The sequence below is a fragment of the Myxine glutinosa genome, chromosome 5 (genome assembly GCF_964187855.1).
Source record: "Myxine glutinosa chromosome 5, kmMyxGlut1.1, whole genome shotgun sequence".
NCBI classification, from domain to species: Eukaryota; Metazoa; Chordata; class Myxini; order Myxiniformes; family Myxinidae; genus Myxine; species Myxine glutinosa.
This window is the reverse complement of record NC_136265.1, coordinates 19,509,345-19,529,309: the sequence shown is the minus strand read 5'-3', so window position 1 is coordinate 19,529,309 and position 19,965 is coordinate 19,509,345. Positions and strand designations below refer to the sequence as shown.

The 19,965-nt window shown below is 44.0% G+C and overlaps 2 long non-coding RNA genes across 2 annotated transcripts in view; one reads left to right on the top strand and one right to left on the bottom strand.

Moving 5' to 3' along the window:
- Positions 1 to 4,026, bottom strand: part of LOC137427889 (uncharacterized) — a 28,972-nt gene extending 24,946 nt beyond the window's left edge. Inside the window, exon 1 of the long non-coding RNA XR_010984601.2 lies at positions 3,911 to 4,026. This is a non-coding gene — a long non-coding RNA (uncharacterized LOC137427889). The remainder of the gene's footprint in view (positions 1 to 3,910) is intronic.
- Positions 4,027 to 4,155: 129 nt separating this feature from the next.
- Positions 4,156 to 17,299, top strand: LOC144888154 (uncharacterized). The gene is made up of 4 exons (XR_010984593.2): positions 4,156 to 4,297; positions 9,671 to 9,775; positions 14,615 to 14,657; positions 17,041 to 17,299. It is a non-coding gene; the product is annotated as an uncharacterized LOC144888154 (long non-coding RNA).
- The last annotated feature ends 2,666 nt before the right edge of the window (positions 17,300 to 19,965 follow it).

Sequence of the window (19,965 nt, the reverse complement as noted above, 5' to 3'; positions counted from 1 at the left end):
CATCTTGAAATTCCCGGATCCGCCCCTGCTGTATATTGATATTGTATACTACTAGGGCATGCCCGTACTATATATATATGCCCGTACTTCTATATATATATGCCCGTACATGCCCGTACTTCCTAGGGCATGCCCGTACTATATATATATCTAAAATTATATCCCCCCCCTCTATTTACATGAAATGGTTTGGTCCATTCGCAAAGCCAGTAACGACCACAGAACCCCCCCCCCCCCCCTCTATTTACATGAAATGGTTTGGTCCATTCGTAAAGCCAAAGCGAACGGCGAACGGCTAAATCGCCATAGCTCGGTAACTACTTGTCCAATTAATATGAAACCTTGAAAAGGCACATCCTCGGGTCCCCAGCAATATACCTGGCAAGTTTCAAGTATATCGGACCGGTAGTTGTCGAGAAACAGCGGTCACAGACAAACAAACATACAAACATACAAACACACAGACACACAGACACACAGACACACAGACACACACACACACAGAGATTACTGGAATTATAGATAGATGCATGATGGTGTTTTGATGTGACATTTTCTTTGTACATCTCTACTGTACCAGGATTTTCACTGAGGACTTTGATTTAGGATTTTGTTGTGTACCTGGCAGTGTGCTTTTCGTGGTTTACAGTACGTTCTTGGTTTGATGAGGGTTTCATGTTTCTTGCTGTGTATTTCCTTGTAAACGAAAAGTGATATCCTCCTCGGGAATTAAAATTTGTGATCCTTCTTCTGACAAAAGGTTTTGGACATTGAATTCTTGATTCATCAATCACATACTGTCCAAAATATCCACAACACTATATTGGATTGAACATAAATCTACATCAGCAATAAAACACAAAATACACCAAACAATCACATCCTGGCGAGGGTATGCAATCTCTGCTCTTTCTTGTTTGCTTATGCGAGAGCTGAAGATGTTGATCTATTTCTATGGCTTTGGCCAGTGAGAGCTAATCTCCCATATCGAGGAGCTTTTTCCGAGATCCTCTTTGCATCGGTATTCGGAATCCATGAAAATTATCCTCAGAATTGTTATTAAATGATCGAAAGAATCCCCACTCCGCTGGTGCCTTTGTTTCGGGTGGTGTCTGGCAACTCTCTTCGCTTTCTGGGCGGCACATCGTCCTGAAATTTGATGAGCATTTCCTCCAGATCTTCTTTGTCTCCTTCCCCCCCGAAGCGAGAGTTTAGTGGATTTGATGACCTCATTCGCTGTTCCCTGGTGTTGGGCTAGCGGCTAGGGTGCCGGCTTAGGATTACCTAGGATCCTGGGTTCGAATCCCGGTCGATCGCTGAATTAACGCCAGGGGGGTTGACTCAGCCTGTCATCCTTCCGAGGTCGGCTAATTGAGTACCAGTTCACTGGTAATTCCCTGCTTGTCGTTAAAGGCGGCAAAAAGGGTTGGCGTCAGGAAGGGCATCCGGCCGTAAAACATTGCTTCAAAAAGGGGACCGAAAAACAACAACAACCACGGTTCCCGAAAAAGGCCAACCCCCGCTTGCGGGGAAAAATGGCCTCTAAAGGTGGTTTTTTAATTTTTTTATTCGCTGTTCCACGGTCCGCGCCATCCTGCTTGACGAGGCTTCATTATACCTGCGGGCATCCCAGACAAGAAAAAAAATGATGTGATTTCTTAAACGACGAAACTGCTGATGGATATCGAGACAACAAAAGTGAATCTACAACAACAAAAGATAATGTGTGTGTGTGTGTGTGTGTGTGTGTGTGTGTGTGTGTGTGTGTGTGTGTGTGTGTGTGTGTGTGTGTGTGTGTGTTATATTATAGAGTGTGTAAGGAAAGTTATAAATATATGATAAAACATTATCCTATTGCAAGTAAAGTTTGAATAAGTGATGTTGCATTGATGGGTTGACTGACTGCCTGGACGCAACTGAGTTTGTGGATCTACTGATGTACCATCTATTGATGTGGATCCATGATCGAGGTTGTGGATCCGCCGGTTGGAGAGGTCCTGGGCTGAAAGGATCGAAACCTCGAGGAGGAACGGTGCCCAGCTGATGATCCATGCAGTCGGGAAACTAGTCAATATTGCTTCCGGGTTAACGTTCTTGCTTTAGGTGGAGAAACTATTGTTACAGATCGCGGTTAGATGTTATAGACCGAGCGGTGGTGTAAGACCGCGACCGAACAAAACTCACCCGATTCCACCCGAACTTTGGCCGTATCGCGCCGTAGCCGCCCAATCTGGAAAAGACTAAAACGACCGAATGTAGAGAGGAAAAGGAATAAAACGAGAAGACGGACAGAAGAGTAATTGGATTTATTATTATCACACAAGCAAAAAGAAAACAGTCGCGTTTATTTACAGGCACATGAGACGCAGGTGACACAGTGAATTCCTTAGCTTATACAGACTTAATTAACCCCAGGACAGAACAAACAGAACAAACTCACTCGGGGAATGCCAGGAATGGCAGGAGGTGGATGGCTGGAGGTGAACGCTTGGTGGAGCCAACGCGGAGCTTGGTGGAGGTGAACGCTTGGTGGAGCCAACGTGGAGCTTGGTGGAGGTGAACGCTTGGTGGAGCCAACGCGGAGCTTGGTGGAGGTGAACGCTTGGTGGAGCCAACGCGGAGCTTGGTGGAGGTGAATGCTTGGTGGAGCCAACGCGGAGCTTGGTGGAGGTGAACGCTTGGTGGAGCCAACGTGGAGCTTGGTGGAGGTGAACGCTTGGTGGAGCCAACGCGGAGCTTGGTGGAGGTGAACGCTTGGTGGAGCCAACACGGAGCTTGGTGGAGCCTTGGTGGGACGGGTTCTCTCTCCTCTGTAAAAGCTCAACTCCCTTCTGCCTTCAAAGCTCGACTGGATCTCCCTGACTCCTCCCAGAGTATCTCTCAACGTATCTCAACTCAGCCTTGGACCTTTTTGCCACTCTCCAAAGCTCATCTCCTGTCTTCTTCAAAGCTCGACTGGATCTCTTTTTGGACACGCCCTGCCTGGGGTTATATAGGCCCCCTCCCCTCAACCTTTACGAACCTCCCCGATCGCTCTTCCTCCGCCCTCTCTAGCCAAACCCCTGGCTCATGATTGGTCGAGTGGGGCTGGCTCACTCCTCCCCTCTATGACGAGGTGGAGACACGCCTTTCCTCCCCAACCCTGCCTCGTGGCCAATGGCGGCAATTGGATCATGGTGATGGTGATGGTGATGGGAATTGGAATTTGGGAATTTGGGAAACCCAATTGGTGATGGGAATGGAAGGGAATCTATCTCTTTCACTGGTGCAATGGAGTATTTCTATTAATGGGAGACACAGCCTTATCCTAATACACATAATAAGGATATAACTGTCAAAAAAAAGATATATCGTGTCCTGCATGTATGTTTTATGGACTAACTACGGGAACGCCCTTTGACCTTTATACAACCACAAACGGAGGGAGGAGGGGTGATATCTTACAACAACCTTTTACAACAACATTTTACCACAACAAAAAAAACATTCTCATATCCACAACACTATGTTTGAGGTTTACAATTTAAATAAAGTTGAATATGGGATGTTGTGAAATTAACATCATTTACAACAATCCTTTAAATTATTTAAGTTTAGGAACAACCGATACTGTACAATTAATTAAGTGTGTCTGTGTGTGGGTGTGTGTGTGTGTGTGCGTGTGTGTGTGTGTGTGCATGTCTGTGAATGAAAGAGAGGGATAGAATTGTGAGGAAAAGAAATGAAAAAACGAGATGTGTGTGTGTGTGTGTCCCATAACTCCAAAGCCATAAAATGTATCATCCCAAAACTTTGCATGCATCCGAAGGGAACTCCAAGGGGGGGTGGGGGGGGCATGAATGAAAATTAAGTGTTTGGGTAAATAACCAGGTTGTACAATGAAACAGGTTAGCACAGGTTTACATAGTACCTGTAGCAAGTCACCGGCATGACTTGGCCTGACAATAAAAACTTTCCACACACAAAGTGGAAAGTAGAATAAAAGGTCGGTGTTTGAAGGAGAATGTGACAAGCGGGATGGAAAATGCTGCCGTTTCATGGGCGTAACGTATCGAGTTATAGACGGTCTGGTCCCTTTTATATTTTTGTTTGCTTTTGGTTGTTTGTGAGCCTCGGTGGTCTTTTTAAACAACCTTTGATCAGACAACTGGTCAGTGCAGAGTAATCGAGGAGAGTCTGTTCACGTCTAAAGCCCCTGCTGTTCACCTCAACGGTCCACGACACCATGAAATCTTGGGTTTACCTGTCACTGCTGCTGCTTATCTGCCTGGTTGTTTTCACCAATGAGAAACCCAGGGTACGTAGCAATATATCCTGCTTTCCCTGTAGAAGAATATAAGAGAACGTCTTCTGTCCATTGGTCTTGTGTTGTAACAACAACCGATTCACTTCACCTATTTGGAAGGTGCGGGGAGAGGTACGAGTGGGAGTTATATTGCAGGTTACACTTTTACGCACCGAATAGAAATCCCCTGCCGGTGTAGCTGGATTCTCTCACTCCCCTAAAATCTCACTCTGGAGTGATTCTGTCCGAGGATAAAATCACTCTAGAGTGAACTAATCCTAGGACTGGCACTCGAGAGTGTAATTATCCTCGGACAGAATCACTCCCCCTGTCAGGATCGACACACTCCCTCCAGGATCAAAGCACTCCCCATTAGGATAAAGTCAACCCCCCAGAAAGAATGGAAAGATATATTTAGTTACTTTGGAAATATAACGCACAGGATGTTAGATATCGTTGCAATGATCAACAGAGCTTTTACTATATATTTTAGTGTATACGGTGTAAGCATGTGCATCATATTGTCGGATCTTAATATTTAATTGTTGAATACATGTACTATATTTGAGCCCATGTTGAATACATGTACTATATTTGAGCCCATGTTGAATACATGTACTATATTTGAGCCCATGTTGAATACATGTACTATATTTGAGCCCATGTTGAATACATGTACTATATTCGAGCCCATGTTGAATACATGTACTATATTTGAGCCCATGTTGAATGCATGTACTATATTTGAGCCCATGTTGAATACATGTACTATATTTGAGCCCATGTTGAATACATGTACTATATTTGAGCCCATGTTGAATACATGTACTATATTTGAGCCCATGTTGAATACATGTACTATATTTGAGCCCATGTTGAATACATGTACTATATTTGAGCCCATGTTGAATACATGTACTATATTTGAGCCCATGTTGAATACATGTACTATATTTGAGCCCATGTTGAATACATGTACTATATTTGAGCCCATTGTTACATATTTATGTGAATGTATGTGAATTACCATGCAGGTGTTTGCTTCCGTGTGTAGTATATTAAGTTGTTGTGTAGTTGTTGTGGTTGGAGGGTCAGGAGCCCTTCTGAAAGAGTGGCAGGAAACGGAAGTGGCCGGAAGCGGAAGTGACGGGAAACGGAGGAGAAAAGACACGAGGGAAAGGAAGTCTTCTTTTTCCTCGCCCCGCGACGACGAGAAGGTGGAATCGACCTTACGCTGCGCGGAAAACGCGCCGTTGCGAAACGTCTGGCGAGAGGAGTTACCTGGGCGGTAAATACCTTTTGACACGTCCAGTCACCGTGAGTTCGTGCACGAAACCAAGCGTCCGGGACAGTTTGCCCCGTCTCCAAAGACGCGTACGGGTCCGCACGTTGGGCCTCGCTCGCGTCGGAAGCCGCGCTGGGTTTTGCCCCGTCTACAAAGACGCGTACGGGTCCGCACGTTGGGCCTCGCTCGCGTCGGAAGCCGCGCTGGGTTTTTGCCCATCTACAAGGACGCGTAAGGGTCGCACTTGGGGCCTCACGCACGTTGGACGCCGCGCTGGGTTTGCCCCGTGGCTTGGCAAGGAGGTGCGCTGCAGCCGCGGCCCCAGTCCGAGACGGCACGTTTAGAGCACGTCCGCCCGGGGCTCGTTCAACCGCCCGTGTGCGGAGAGGAGAGACATTGACCACGGAGGGAGTCAGGAGTGGGGCTCACGTGAGGAATGTATAAGATTAAGATGGCCATCTTAGAGTTTGTGTAGATGAGTTCACATGGTTGTAATATTGATTGTGCATTGTTGATGGTTGTTGATTGCTCAGTGAATATATTATTGATTATTCCGGATCCTTGGTGTGGGGTTTCTTCTTGACCGGAATTCATATTGATTGCGTTACGAAAGCGTATAAACCATATATCTTTCTGGCGGGGTCCCTCCCACGGTCCGGGGGTCACCAAGACCAGGTAGTTACCGGGAGGACCACGTAACACCATGTTGAATACATGTACTATATTTGAGCCCATGTTGAATACATGTACTATATTTGAGCCCATGTTGAATACATGTACTATATTTGAGCCCATGTTGAATACATGTACTATATTTGAGCCCATGTTGAATACATGTACTATATTTGAGCCCATGTTGAATACATGTACTATATTTGAGCCCATGTTGAATGCATGTACTATATTTGAGCCCATGTTGAATACATGTACTATATTTGAGCCCATGTTGAATGCATGTACGATATTTGAGCCCATGTTGAATACATGTACTATATTTGAGCCCATGTTGAATACATGTACTATATTTGAGCCCATGTTGAATACATGTACTATATTTGAGCCCATGTTGAATACATGTACTATATTTGAGCCCATGTTGAATACATGTACTATATTTGAGCCCATGTTGAATACATGTACTATATTTGAGCCCATGTTGAATACATGTACTATATTTGAGCCTATCATTATTTCAATACAACAAAAGAAGACATGAGTCCCGTTTTCCCCGTATATTTAATCAATACTCCCGTTCATTTAAATTCACATGAGTTATTATACTTTGTTATGGTTTAAAAATATATCATGCAGTGTACTTCATTTCATATCTATATGTATAGGGTTCGGGTTAGGGTTTGTAAAGTTATACCAAAGTAAATTTATAGAACGTAACTTAAAATGACATATTATTGAAATGAAAATATCCTTTTTGTATAAAACATCGTAAATGTATCGTAATGATTACTGCGAATGCTCTAATATCAAAATATATAGTTATTTGAATGTTAAATTTATACTTTTCTTTATTTCATTTACCCAGTTTAATGCGGGGATGCGAAAAACATTGTATTTTTATTTTTAGGGAGAGACGTTTACAAAGGACATCATTCTGCCCTGTTTATCAATTCATTTATCATTTTATGTTCATATTCATTAACTTTGTCATGGTTGCATGTCATTACCATGCAATAAATATTGTTTAAATCACAAAATATATAGGGGGGGGGGTGTTATAATCCTGGGGAGTCATTTGATCCTGCAAGGGGGAGTGATTTGATCCTGTGGAGTGATTCTATCCTCCTACACCGGCATTACTTGGTGCACGTCAAAGATCCCAGCTCTCAGCGGCCCCCAAATATATATATACTAGCTCGGCTCGGCTCGCGCGTTACAGAGGAACGGGCTCATTTTAGCTGAGGATAATGACTGTACCTGAGTTGCTGTGTTGTCATGATTTACACCAATCATAATACAAACAATTACTTTGCACAAATGTATTTGTTGTGTTTGTGATATTACATTTTTATAGGCAATTTAGGTTGAAGATTGAGGTTGAATGTTTTTTTTTTCAAGAAAGAACCCCCCTGCACATACTATGGGGAGGGGTAGGTGCAGACTGGAAGTTTGGGACGATTACACCTCACCACCACGTAATTCAAAACACCTCACCACCACGTAATTCAAAACACCTCACCACCAAGTAATTCAAAACACCTCACCACCACGTCATTTAAAAACACCTCACCACCACGAAAATAAAAACACCTCACAGCCACGTCATTTAAAAACACCTCACCACCACGAAAATAAAAACACCTCACAGCCACGTCATTTAAAAACACCTCACAGCCACGAAAATAAAAACACCTCACCACCACGAAAATAAAAACACCTCACAGCCACGAAATTAAAAACACCTCACCACCACGAAAATAAAAACACCTCACAGCCACGAAATTAAAAACACCTCACCACCACGAAAATAAAAACACCTCACAGCCACGAAATTAAAAACACCTCACCACCACGTCATTTAAAAACACCTCACCACCACGAAAATAAAAACACCTCACCACCACGTCATTTAAAAACACCTCACAGCCACGAAAATAAAAACACCTCACCACTACGTCATTTAAAAACACCTCACAGCCACGAAAATAAAAACACCTCACCACCACGTCATTTAAAAACACCTCACAGCCACGAAAATAAAAACACCTCACAGCCACGAAATTAAAAACACCTCACCACCACGTCATTTAAAAACACCTCACCACCACGTCATTTAAAAACACCTCACCACCACGAAAATAAAAACACCTCACAGCCACGAAAATAAAAACACCTCACCACCACGTCATTTAAAAACACCTCACAGCCACGAAAATAAAAACACCTCACCACCACGAAAATAAAAACACCTCACAGCCACGAAAATAAAAACATCTCACCACCACGTCATTTAAAAACACCTCACAGCCACGAAAATAAAAACACCTCACCACCACGTCATTTAAAAACACCTCACAGCCACGAAAATAAAAACACCTCACCACCACGTCATTTAAAAACACCTCACAGCCACGAAAATAAAAACACCTCACCACCACGTCATTTAAAAACACCTCACAGCCACGAAATTAAAAACACCTCACCACCACGTCATTTAAAAACACCTCACCACCACGAAAATAAAAACACCTCAGCACCACGAAAATAAAAACACCTCACAGCCACGAAAATAAAAACACCTCACCACCACGTCATTTAAAAACACCTCACCACCACGAAAATAAAAACACCTCACCACCACGAAAATAAAAACACCTCACCACCACGTAATTCAAAACACCTCACCACCAAGTAATTCAAAACACCTCACCATCACATAATTCAAAACACCTCACCCCCAATTAATTAAAAACACCTCACCACCACGTGATTTAAAAACACCTCACCACCATGTCATTTATAAACACCTCACCATCACATAATTCAAAACACCTCACCCCCAATTAATTAAAAACACCTCACCACCACGTGATTTAAAAACACCTCACCACCATGTCATTTATAAACACCTCACCACCACATAATTCAAAATACCTCACCACCACGTGATTCAAAACCACCGCCACGTTATTAAAAACACTTCACAACCACGGAAACAAAAGTTTGAGGGAGTCATTAAGTGACGACACAGACACTGCCCAGATGTGTAGATATATAGATAAATGACTGTACCCGAGTTGCCGTTTTGTCATGGTTTAAATCAATCATAATTCAAACAATCATAATGCACAAATGTATTTGTAATATACGTGATATTACCTTTTATAAACAATTGAAGTTGAAAAGTTATGTTGAAAAAAATTTTTTCCCTTAAAAATTCAAAATAAAAATTGGAAAATTTTTCAAAACAAATACCCTTAGGACATGCGGACGGAAGAGATATATGCACCCCAGAAGTTTGGTACGATTTCACAAAACTTTGAGGGAGTAGTTCAGCGACAACACAACACAGACACTGCACAGTATATATAGATAGATATATGCATACACTTCTCTCCCTCTCTCTCTCTTTCTTTGTCTAACAGCGATGCCGCTTGGGGAAAAAAAACGGTGGATTCCCGGGAACATGGGCATGTTCAGGTAGTACTGGTGCACTGAGGATTAAAGGTCAATTCCAAGTGATGGAACAAGTAAGGAATGATTGGATTACATTTTATGTTTTTTATTTTTTTAAAGAAATCGAACTATTTCATTTTCTGGACATGGGACCTGGGAAGAACTTGGCGATGCAATTGCTGCAAAACCCTTTTCCCCCAAATTGAACTTTTTTCCCTTTATTTTCGTCTTCCTTTCTTATGTGAAACCAAATGATGCGAATACCTGTAGATGTACGTATGACCAAGTTCGACATCAGGTTCAAACGCAGCGTGAGCTGCAAATACAATCAATGCCAAAGATAACTCTCACCTACAGGGTAACTCTCACCTACAGGATAACTCTAACCTACAGGATAACTCTAACCTGCAGGATAACCCTTACCTACAGGATAACTCTCACCTACAGGATAACTCTCACCTACAGGATAACTCTCACCTACAGGTTAACTCTCACCTACAGGATAACTCTCACCTACAGGATAACTCTCACCTACAGGATAACTCTCACCTACAGGATAACTCTCACCTACAGGTTGACTCTCACCTACAGGTTAACTCTCACCTACAGGATAACTCTCACCTACAGGATAACTCTCACCTACAGGTTGACTCTCACCTACAGGTTAACTCTCACCTACAGGATAACTCTCACCTACAGGTTAACTCTCACCTACAGGTTAACTCTCACCTACAGGATAACTCTCACCTACAGGTTGACTCTCACCTACAGGTTAACTCTCACCTACAGGATAACTCTCACCTACAGGATAACTCTCACCTACAGGTTAACTCTCACCTACAGGATAACTCTCACCTACAGGATAACTCTAACCTACAGGGTAACTCTCACCTACAGGATAACTCTAACCTACAGGATAACTCTAACCTACAGGGTAACTCTCACCTACAGGATAACTCTAACCTACAGGATAACTCTAACCTACAGGGTAACTCTCACCTACAGGGTAACTCTCACCTACAGGATAACTCTAACCTACAGGATAACTCTCACCTACAGGATAACTCTCACCTACAGGTTAACTCTCACCTACAGGTTAACTCTCACCTACAGGTTAACTCTCACCTACAGGATAACTCTCACCTACAGGATAACTCTCACCTACAGGATAACTCTAACCTACAGGATAACTCTAACCTGCAGGATAACCCTTACCTGCAGGATAACTCTCACCTACAGGATAACTCTCACCTACAGGATAACTCTCACCTACAGGTTAACTCTCACCTACAGGTTAACTCTCACCTACAGGATAACTCTCACCTACAGGATAACTCTCACCTACAGGATAACTCTCACCTACAGGATAACTCTCACCTACAGGTTGACTCTCACCTACAGGTTAACTCTCACCTACAGGATAACTCTCACCTACAGGATAACTCTCACCTACAGGTTGACTCTCACCTACAGGTTAACTCTCACCTACAGGATAACTCTCACCTACAGGTTAACTCTCACCTACAGGTTAACTCTCACCTACAGGATAACTCTCACCTACAGGTTGACTCTCACCTACAGGTTAACTCTCACCTACAGGATAACTCTCACCTACAGGATAACTCTCACCTACAGGTTGACTCTCACCTACAGGTTAACTCTCACCTACAGGATAACTCTCACCTACAGGATAACTCCATAGTTGTTTTTAAGTGGGGAAAACAAGAGGTTAATCGGTTGTTCTATTTCAGATGTAGACCTTGCTCCATCCTTGTCTAAATGCTGTTTTATTTGTCCCGTGGGATTAACTGATTAAATTTGTATTTTGTGGCCGTAGGTAGTTTTTCACCCGAAACCCTTCACTGCCACACCTGTGCAATATGTCCCACACAATCCTCTCTTCTTCACTTCCACTCCAGATCCCCTTTCCCTTTTCTCCATTTCCTCTCATAGTTGGCTAAATAACCTTCTCAAGCATATCTGCCTGCTTTTCATTTTTCCATTTCATTTTCCTTTTTCCATCCTGGAGAGGTAATATTTAGATGGCCCCTAACAATTTCTGTTTTGCCCGATGACGTATTTGCTTTCATGAAGAGCTTCACACGAGGACTTTGTCCTTATCAATCTTCGTAACCAATGTTTGTGCTGCTCGGATCTGGAGGATTTCTTTTTGCAACATTTTTGCTCCTACCTCACACCTAGCTCGTCTTCACGCTGTTGAAACCAAAGCTTTCAGAATCATTGGAATCTCCCGCGATGAAGCTAACTCCGAGGGCCTTTCACTCACTCACCGCAGGCAGGTTGGTGGTCTTTCCGTCTTCTTCCGACTCCTCTCCGGCCTTGCTCCCCCAGCTCTCTCTGGGCTCTGTACCCCAAATATTCCTACAGGTCGCACAAGATCTGCCAGCAACCCTCTTATGGTTAAACTGCCAAAATCAAGACTCTCTGCTCACCTTCATTCCTCTTTTCTTCCGCCTCTGGGACAAACTCCCTCACTCTCTTCAATCCCACTCCTCCCTCCAAGTCTTTAAAACAGCTGTTTACCACCATCTCTTATCTTCCCCCCATCCAAAACCTTGATATTTTCTACCCCAGCTAATTTCACCCCAGATCCACTTTTTTGAAATACCAACTTCTTTCCTGGAAGTCCTTGATGTCCTTGTGTTTTATACTTCAAAACCACCCCTTCCCACGCCTCCTCCCCCCAAGCCCTCTCCCTCTCACAGAGCTCCCAATGTCCCTGCTCTCAAATGTTGTGTTTGTGCTTCCCCTTCTCTCCCCATCTTGTCTACCGCTCCCCTTATTATATGTTTTATGTGTCTGTTAGATTTTTTGTGTGATAAGTGTTAGCTCTTTCACGAGCCTCGATCCTGTATACAAAAAAATAAATAAAAACAACATCGTACAAGTCTGAGCCTTTAGCCTGGTGTTGGCTTCGCGGTTAGGGTGCCGGCTTGGGATCCTCGGATCCTGGGTTCGTATCGATCGTTGAATTAACGCCAGGGGAGTTGACTCAGCCTGTCATCCTTCCGAGGTCCGCAAATTGAGTACCAGTTAACTGGTGATTCTCTGTGTGTCTCAAGAGGCGACTAACAGGGTTGGCGGCAGGAAGGGCATCAGTCCATAAAACATTGCTTCAAAAAGGGGACCACGGTGCCCGATAAAGGTCAACCCCTGCTCTGCGGGGTTGGTACAAGTCTGAGCCTGTAATATATAAGCTGGGGACGCAATCAAGAACGGGGTTTTGTCCCCTCCACCACCGAAGGTGGACACGGAGGTTATGTTTTCACCCCTGTCTGTTTGTCTGTGAGTATGACATCTCAAAAAGTTAGACGGATTCAGACGAAATTTGGCGGACAGTTTGGGTGTTTGACAAGGACGAATTGACTAGATTTTGGTGAAGATTCAGATGCTATAATTTTTTAATTATCCCACGAATGCAAAGCAAAAAGTGGGGTAAGCAATTGGGTCATGTCAGTTTGTCCAACTGTCCGTTTGTCTGTCCCTCTTGTCAGTTTATGATCGAAGAATGATCGTAAATTTTTGATTTTCATGGAGGAACTACTTATTTGAACACGTTATATGGAAATGTTATATTTTGAACACGAATCGGAAGACACGTTTGCCGTTTTACAGTACTTGGTCTTTGAATTCATCCCGATTCTGTACGCACAGAGAGTAGTAAGATCAAATTTTTTACTGTCTGTCTGCCCGGCAGTCAGACAAAATTGAAAGTCATTCCAAACAACGTTCCTGTTTTTAAGGACATTCTAAAGGATACAAACAACAGGCACGAGTAAATAATGTACCTGTGTTAAATAAGGCGGTGTATAAGACGTCAACAGCGGTAAACTTCCGGAATTTCTTTTTTCTCCGACCATAAACATCTTTGTTTTATTTGAATTGAAGTTTTCCTTCCTTACATGAAGTGAAGCTTCATCAGCATGAAGATTACCTTACTTCCAAATTCTATATTTGAACACTCCAGACCAGAAATCGCCTTTTTGTATTTTCAGAAACCCGATTCAAAATGTTACGGCCATTTACATCATCACGACCAATCAGATTTGCTGCTAGTAGGCTCCGCCCCCAACCTTATTTTTTAAAGACAGCATGGAGTGATGTGTTCTATGAACTCTCTATTGTTGATGAGATCAGGAAATTTAACCTGAGAATTATCTTCATTCATCTTCGCCGACATTACTTTAACCCCAAATTTGGTAAATAGCAAGACCTCCCTTGATATTAATAACTTTAAACGAAATTAGCGAAACTAGTTACCCTCATCCGCGGAGAGGTTATTGCATTGGAGTCCGTTTGTCTGTCTGTTTGTCCGCACAGAATAAATATGATTTTCTCTGCAACCGTTGGTCTGATTGACAGGAATTTTTCACCATAGGTGCAACTCCACCTCTAGAATTTTTTTAATGATAATGATGACTTCATAAGTCACGTGGTAGAGGCGCCATCTTGGAAAAAGCGGAAAATATGCACCTCTATCTCCATAAGAGCTGCATCGAAATGATTGAGACATGGCTCATTGTAAAGAACTCTCCATGGGAAATAAAATATGTAAATGATGATGTCATATGTGCCTCCATTATGACGTCATAATTCGACAAGTACAAAACTTCATCGATCAAGATGAAATTTCTTGCTCGTCATCTAGTGACACATTGGTGGAGAAAAAAAAAGATGACGTCATCGGTCACGTGGTTCGGCCGTCATATTTGTTTTAACACAAAGGCTTTAAAAAAAACCTCTAAAAACACGTCCTGGCGAGCGTCTGCAATCCCTGATTGCTTTCTTGTTTTGCTTTGAGAACTTTTGCCCGTGTTGATCAGATTTTAATTTGATGACTTGTTCTTGAGGTCATCCATTTAATGACAAAGGATTGTCATTGGTCTGTGCAGCATCCAACTCGGAAGCCCAAGAGGGATCACCATCATCATCTTGGTGAGTAAAGTCGTGCATCTTCCTCATTAATTATTTCAGTAAAATATTTATTTCATCGTTTTGATGATGAGGAAATAATCCATCAATAGGATCAATAATAATTGAACACCTTTCCCAAATGAGAGCAATCAACCTTGTTAAGATAGATCAGAGAAACTGGGATGATGTGAGTTTTGAGCCAGGGGACCCGACACATCATGTCCTGTTTTGTTTGTGAGATATCACGTGTCAGTAACTTTGACGTCATCTCATCTACAACGGTGGTATTCTCCATGATGCAACCTCTTCCTTCCAGTGCACCAGTTTGATAGGTTGGCCTCAGATCCTCTATTCCTCCGTTATTTTGTGAGCATCACGTGGGTACCTGTTTCGCATTAACTAATCGGAGCATGGACATATCGCTGGTGCAGTGCCCCCTGTAGATTAGAGCAGAAATTTGTGAGTTATTCAGGGTGCAGGAGATAACTCACTTACTCTTCACAAAAGATACCAAGGGATCGTTAATGTCCACCAAGTAATGCGTACATATTGGACATCTGGCTTTACATCCAACCGATGGACAGTGCATAATGTTATGTTTGTAGGGGGTAGGCAATACTTTAGTCCAGGTGGAATTGCATAGGTGGTGTGCTCTGACTGTCGTGAAGAAGAAGAAACCCCATGTAATAAGTAGGAAATTTGTGTAGACTGTATGTCCTGGAAGAGCGTGTCTTCGTTCCCATCACGAGGCATGGGGTATGTTAATTAGCGGGGGATTATAGGTAATTAATCCCCTGTATGTAATGGCCTCTGTTTTTTCCCCTCTGTTCCTTATGACACCAGCAACACACACACATTGTAAGAAATTACCCATTTATGACACTAAATTAAAACCAACCGGAAACAGGACATTGAGTATTAACGCGGATAACATCGACCTGGTGAGCACACAGGCACAAAAGGTCCGTGGGGCCACACCCCGAAGAGCAGTGATTGGTCCGGGATTGATTGGCGCACAAGACTGGTAAGAAGGAACTATGGGATTGTGGAAACGTCGTAGGATGACATCAGAGCCTTGACTATAAAGGAGCATTCTGGCCGACATTTTCTTCCTCTTCAGCGAAGGACATTCCTTGAGACGCCACGATTTTCTCTTCTTGCTTCTTGATTTCCTCGCATGTTCTGGGTTTGGTGGCGAGCGGTCGTCTCCCCGACATTTTCTCGTGGCTGGCTCTGATTTTCGGGATTCAACAATGACCGGCGAAGTTCACGAGTTCTCTTCTCTCTTGGCTTTTCCTTGTGCTTGATTTCCGTGCTTATTCTTTGTCTCTCGAGCCCTGGCTTTGACGACAAATGGTCGTGTCCTGACATCGCTCTTCTTCATCTTCTCGAGGCTAGCTCGCATCCTCTGGCTTTGGTGTTGGTGAACGAGATCGTGAGGACAAGCGCGGGTGGTGACCGAGCGGACGCGGCCTGTTCATTTCGCGCACGGAGCGAGGAGTAAACAGACCGCGCATGAGGCCTAGTTCGCGCCCACGGGGAGTGCAGCCTGCGGTTTCACGTGCAAGGACGTGTGGCCCAAGACGATTCCTGACAAGGTTCAAGAGCCGATTAGAGCTAAGTGCCCCACAAACACATTTATTTTCCAGTTATTTTTTCCCTTGTGTTGTAATTGAGTCTGAGTGGGGACGTCCCGTTTAGGAATCATAGTTTTTTTTATCGTGCATTCTTTGTGATCGGCATTTTCTTTAATAAAGCCAGTATTTTTGTATATTTTAATCCTGTGTCATTTGAGTTAATTTATCCAGGTGCGAAGACGTCGGGTGGAAGCCGTCTAGGTAAGTTCATCATACTCCTTCCCTCGCGTGTAAATAATACCTTCATTTTTGGATTGAACGCCTTGGAGAAAAGCTCATTTGGTCATCTGTGTCGCCCTGCGGTGTTCACTACAGGGTAGTCACACGACAATACGTTCATTTCCTCACCGTGCCTGGGAAACACAAAGGTGACAATTCTTAGCTGGGCCGACATTCAAACCCAGGTGAGACGGATCAGGTGTGAGTGGGCGTACCTCTAGGCCATCCTCTGCCTGTCCTGGATCCTTGATAATCAAACTCACAGGAGACATTCCAGCAGCACACATGGTAGGAAGACTTCCGAGTCGTCATGTCAGTTGTCAACTTGTCACAGTAATATTTCAAAATGTCAAACTCCATTTGTGGTTCATCTTCAGGCATCAAACAAATATGTTGAGAGAATGAGATGCAAACAAATATGTCAAATAATCGACATTGAGGAAATGACGTCACGGTTTGAAGGTGGAAACAAAATCGGTTAAACCGAGTATGAGAACCGATTTTAAAACCTGTCAATTATTCTCTCGTTTTCTGTTCTTCTTTTTCAGAATGAAACCATTGTACCTGGAGTCCGCAAATATGACACCTGGACAATGTGCATCAACTGGACATCTATAATATAGATCTATCTTGTGGCTTGGAATAAATCGACATATTGATGTGGAAAACAAAATACCTGCCATTCCTTTGTCATTTAAATTGTATAAACAAATTTATGGTAAGATTTCAGATTGTGTGATGGGAAATGTTGTGATATTCAAATCAAAATAAAAAAGGATTTCTAATCAGCCATTTACAGAATCTGAAGCAGAGTTGTTTTGTATATTTATTTATATATTTTCCGCACCTTATTTTATTCAAGCCTAGGGAGAGAAAGCATTAATAGCCAAATGCGAATGGTTGTTCTTTGACACATAATATAGGACTTTTCAATTTTACCATAGGAGCGCCTGCGCCTGTAGAATTTATTTATTCATAATTATGACGTCATAGGTCACGTGGTACAGATGCCATCTTGGAAAAAATGTTGCACCTCTATATCTCCCAAACCGCTTCAATGGAAAAAATTGAAACATGGCTATTTGTCAAGTACTCACCATGGGGAATATATTGTTACAGATCGCGGTTCAGATGTTATAGAGACCGAGCGGTGGTTTAAGACCGCGACCTGAACAAACTCACCCGATTCACCCAGACTTTGGCCGTATCGCACCGTAGCTGCTCAATGAGGGGAAATGACAAAAACGACGCAATGCAAGAGGAAAACGGAGACAAAAAGGTTTGAAATACTACTACATTTATTCCTACGGTTTACACACATAAGCAAAAAGAAAGCAGTCACGTTTATTTACAAGCACATAAGACGCAGGTGACACAGTGCAAATTTAGCTTACCTACAGACTTAATTAATATACCCAGGACAGGACAAACAGAACGCTGACTCACGCGGGGAATGCCAGGAATGGCAGAAGGTGGATGGCTGGAGGGAGAGGAAAGGTCCAAGGGGGGTCTCGTAGCACAACCGGCGCGTTCAGCAGCCGCCGTTCCGTTTCGGCCCTGCTCCGAACCGCCGTTCAGGCCCCCTTTGGCGGTTGGGTGGTCTTGCCGCTGCGGCCTCCGTCCGCGGCGTCCCCAGGACTTGTCTGGTCCAAACCCTCAACTCTTTCTTGCTTCTTTCACTCCTCACCACCGACTCCTCACCGCAACCAACAACCTTGCAACCAACTCCTCAACCAACTCGGTGCAACCAACTCCTCCTCTCTTCTCAACCGACTCAGACCAACCCAGAGTGCATCTCTTCTTCTCTTACTTCCGGTCGCGCTTTTTATAGCGCCTCCAGCGATCACGCCGCCGGCGTCTTGGACACGCCCATCGGGGCGCTCACCTCGGCCCTGGTTGGTCGCGCGACCCTCGGGCTCCGCCCTGGATGACGACGGGCGGGCGCGCCCCTCCTCCCCTCTGACGAGGTGCGACACGCCCTTCTTCCCCAACCCTGCCCCGTGGCCAATGGCGGCAATTGGATCGGAGGCAGTTGCCAACGACGAAAAGGGGGAATGGAGGTTTTGGGAATGGGAATGAAGGGAATCTATCTCTTTCACTGGTGCAATGGAGTATTTCAATTAATGGAAAACACAGCCTTACACTAATACACAGAATAAGATATAACTATCGAACATGAATATCCTATGATTGGCTGATGGTGTATGCTTGTGGACTATGGGACGTCCTTTTGATCTTACACAGCCCCGGAGGCAGGAGGCACAGCACAACAACAACAACCATAATAATAATACAGCACACAATCAAAAAAAACAATATATACAGTCCTCATATCCACAACACTGCACTCTCCTCCTCTTAGGCACGTCCCGGGCCTACAACTTTTATCTTTAGCGTGACACGTAGGTGTAGTTCCCTCTATTTTTAACCTGACCCTGAGTGCGACAGTTTTAAAACATAAATAAATGTGTCCCGCTGCTCCATTGCACCCTGTCTAACAGACTTACGCCCACAGTTAACCGAATTGCGGAATGGTCTTCAAACTATACACTGACGGTGGGAAGCATTATTTACACTCGCTATTTTTATTTACAAAACTAACCCAGGACCTGTAATTGTTCTTTCTGGGGGGAGACAGTCTGCTCTGCATCGATGCACCATGAAAGCACCCAAAAACGCACCAACACAAGCACCCTCAAGCACCAATTGGTGCACAGTCATCACTGTTCATGAGTGTTCAATAAAAATAAAATCAACAACCCCTAACCCTGCAGGTGTCTCTTGCTCTTCGGCTCCCTCTGCTGGTTATTATTATTGGTTCTTCCAGATGTCGTCATTCTTTTGCTTTGCTTACTGGCGGCCTATTTGTATTAAACTTGCACCCAATGTGTCCTTTTTATTTTATTTTATTTATGGCCCACAGGGCCGACTAGTGTGGTTCACGTGTGGGGCATCGGTGCCCTGTGGCCAAGGTCCGCCAGCAAGATTTCGGGCCCTCATGGCCGGTTCCAGCAGAGGGGCCATGCCCCAAACCATGGGGTCCATAAGTGGTGCTCGGCCACTGACATGTGGTCCATAATGTGGTGCATCGATGCAGACAGCTGGTTCTGGGAATTTCGGGCGCACAATGGCCGACCCACGCACGCTCCCCTCGGCGCCCAACGGCGCACAGGTCATGTGGGAGACAAAAAAGGGGGGACAAGACAAATGAGCGAGGGGTAAGGTCACAAGGGTACACATCAAAAAGGCAATGCAAGGCGAAATGCGTACGGAGGGCGAAGTGAGAAAGCTCGTCCCTACCGTACGTCACCCCCCTGTCGCCTAGCCCACCCTTGCCCTTACCCCATATGTACAAAACCTACACATTACCAATTCGTTACTACTGTCACGTCTTCCCCATATTTCCTCTATACCAAATTCGTCGCCACAATCCCTCTACTTCAAAATTTGCCATCACCCAATTCGTCATCAAT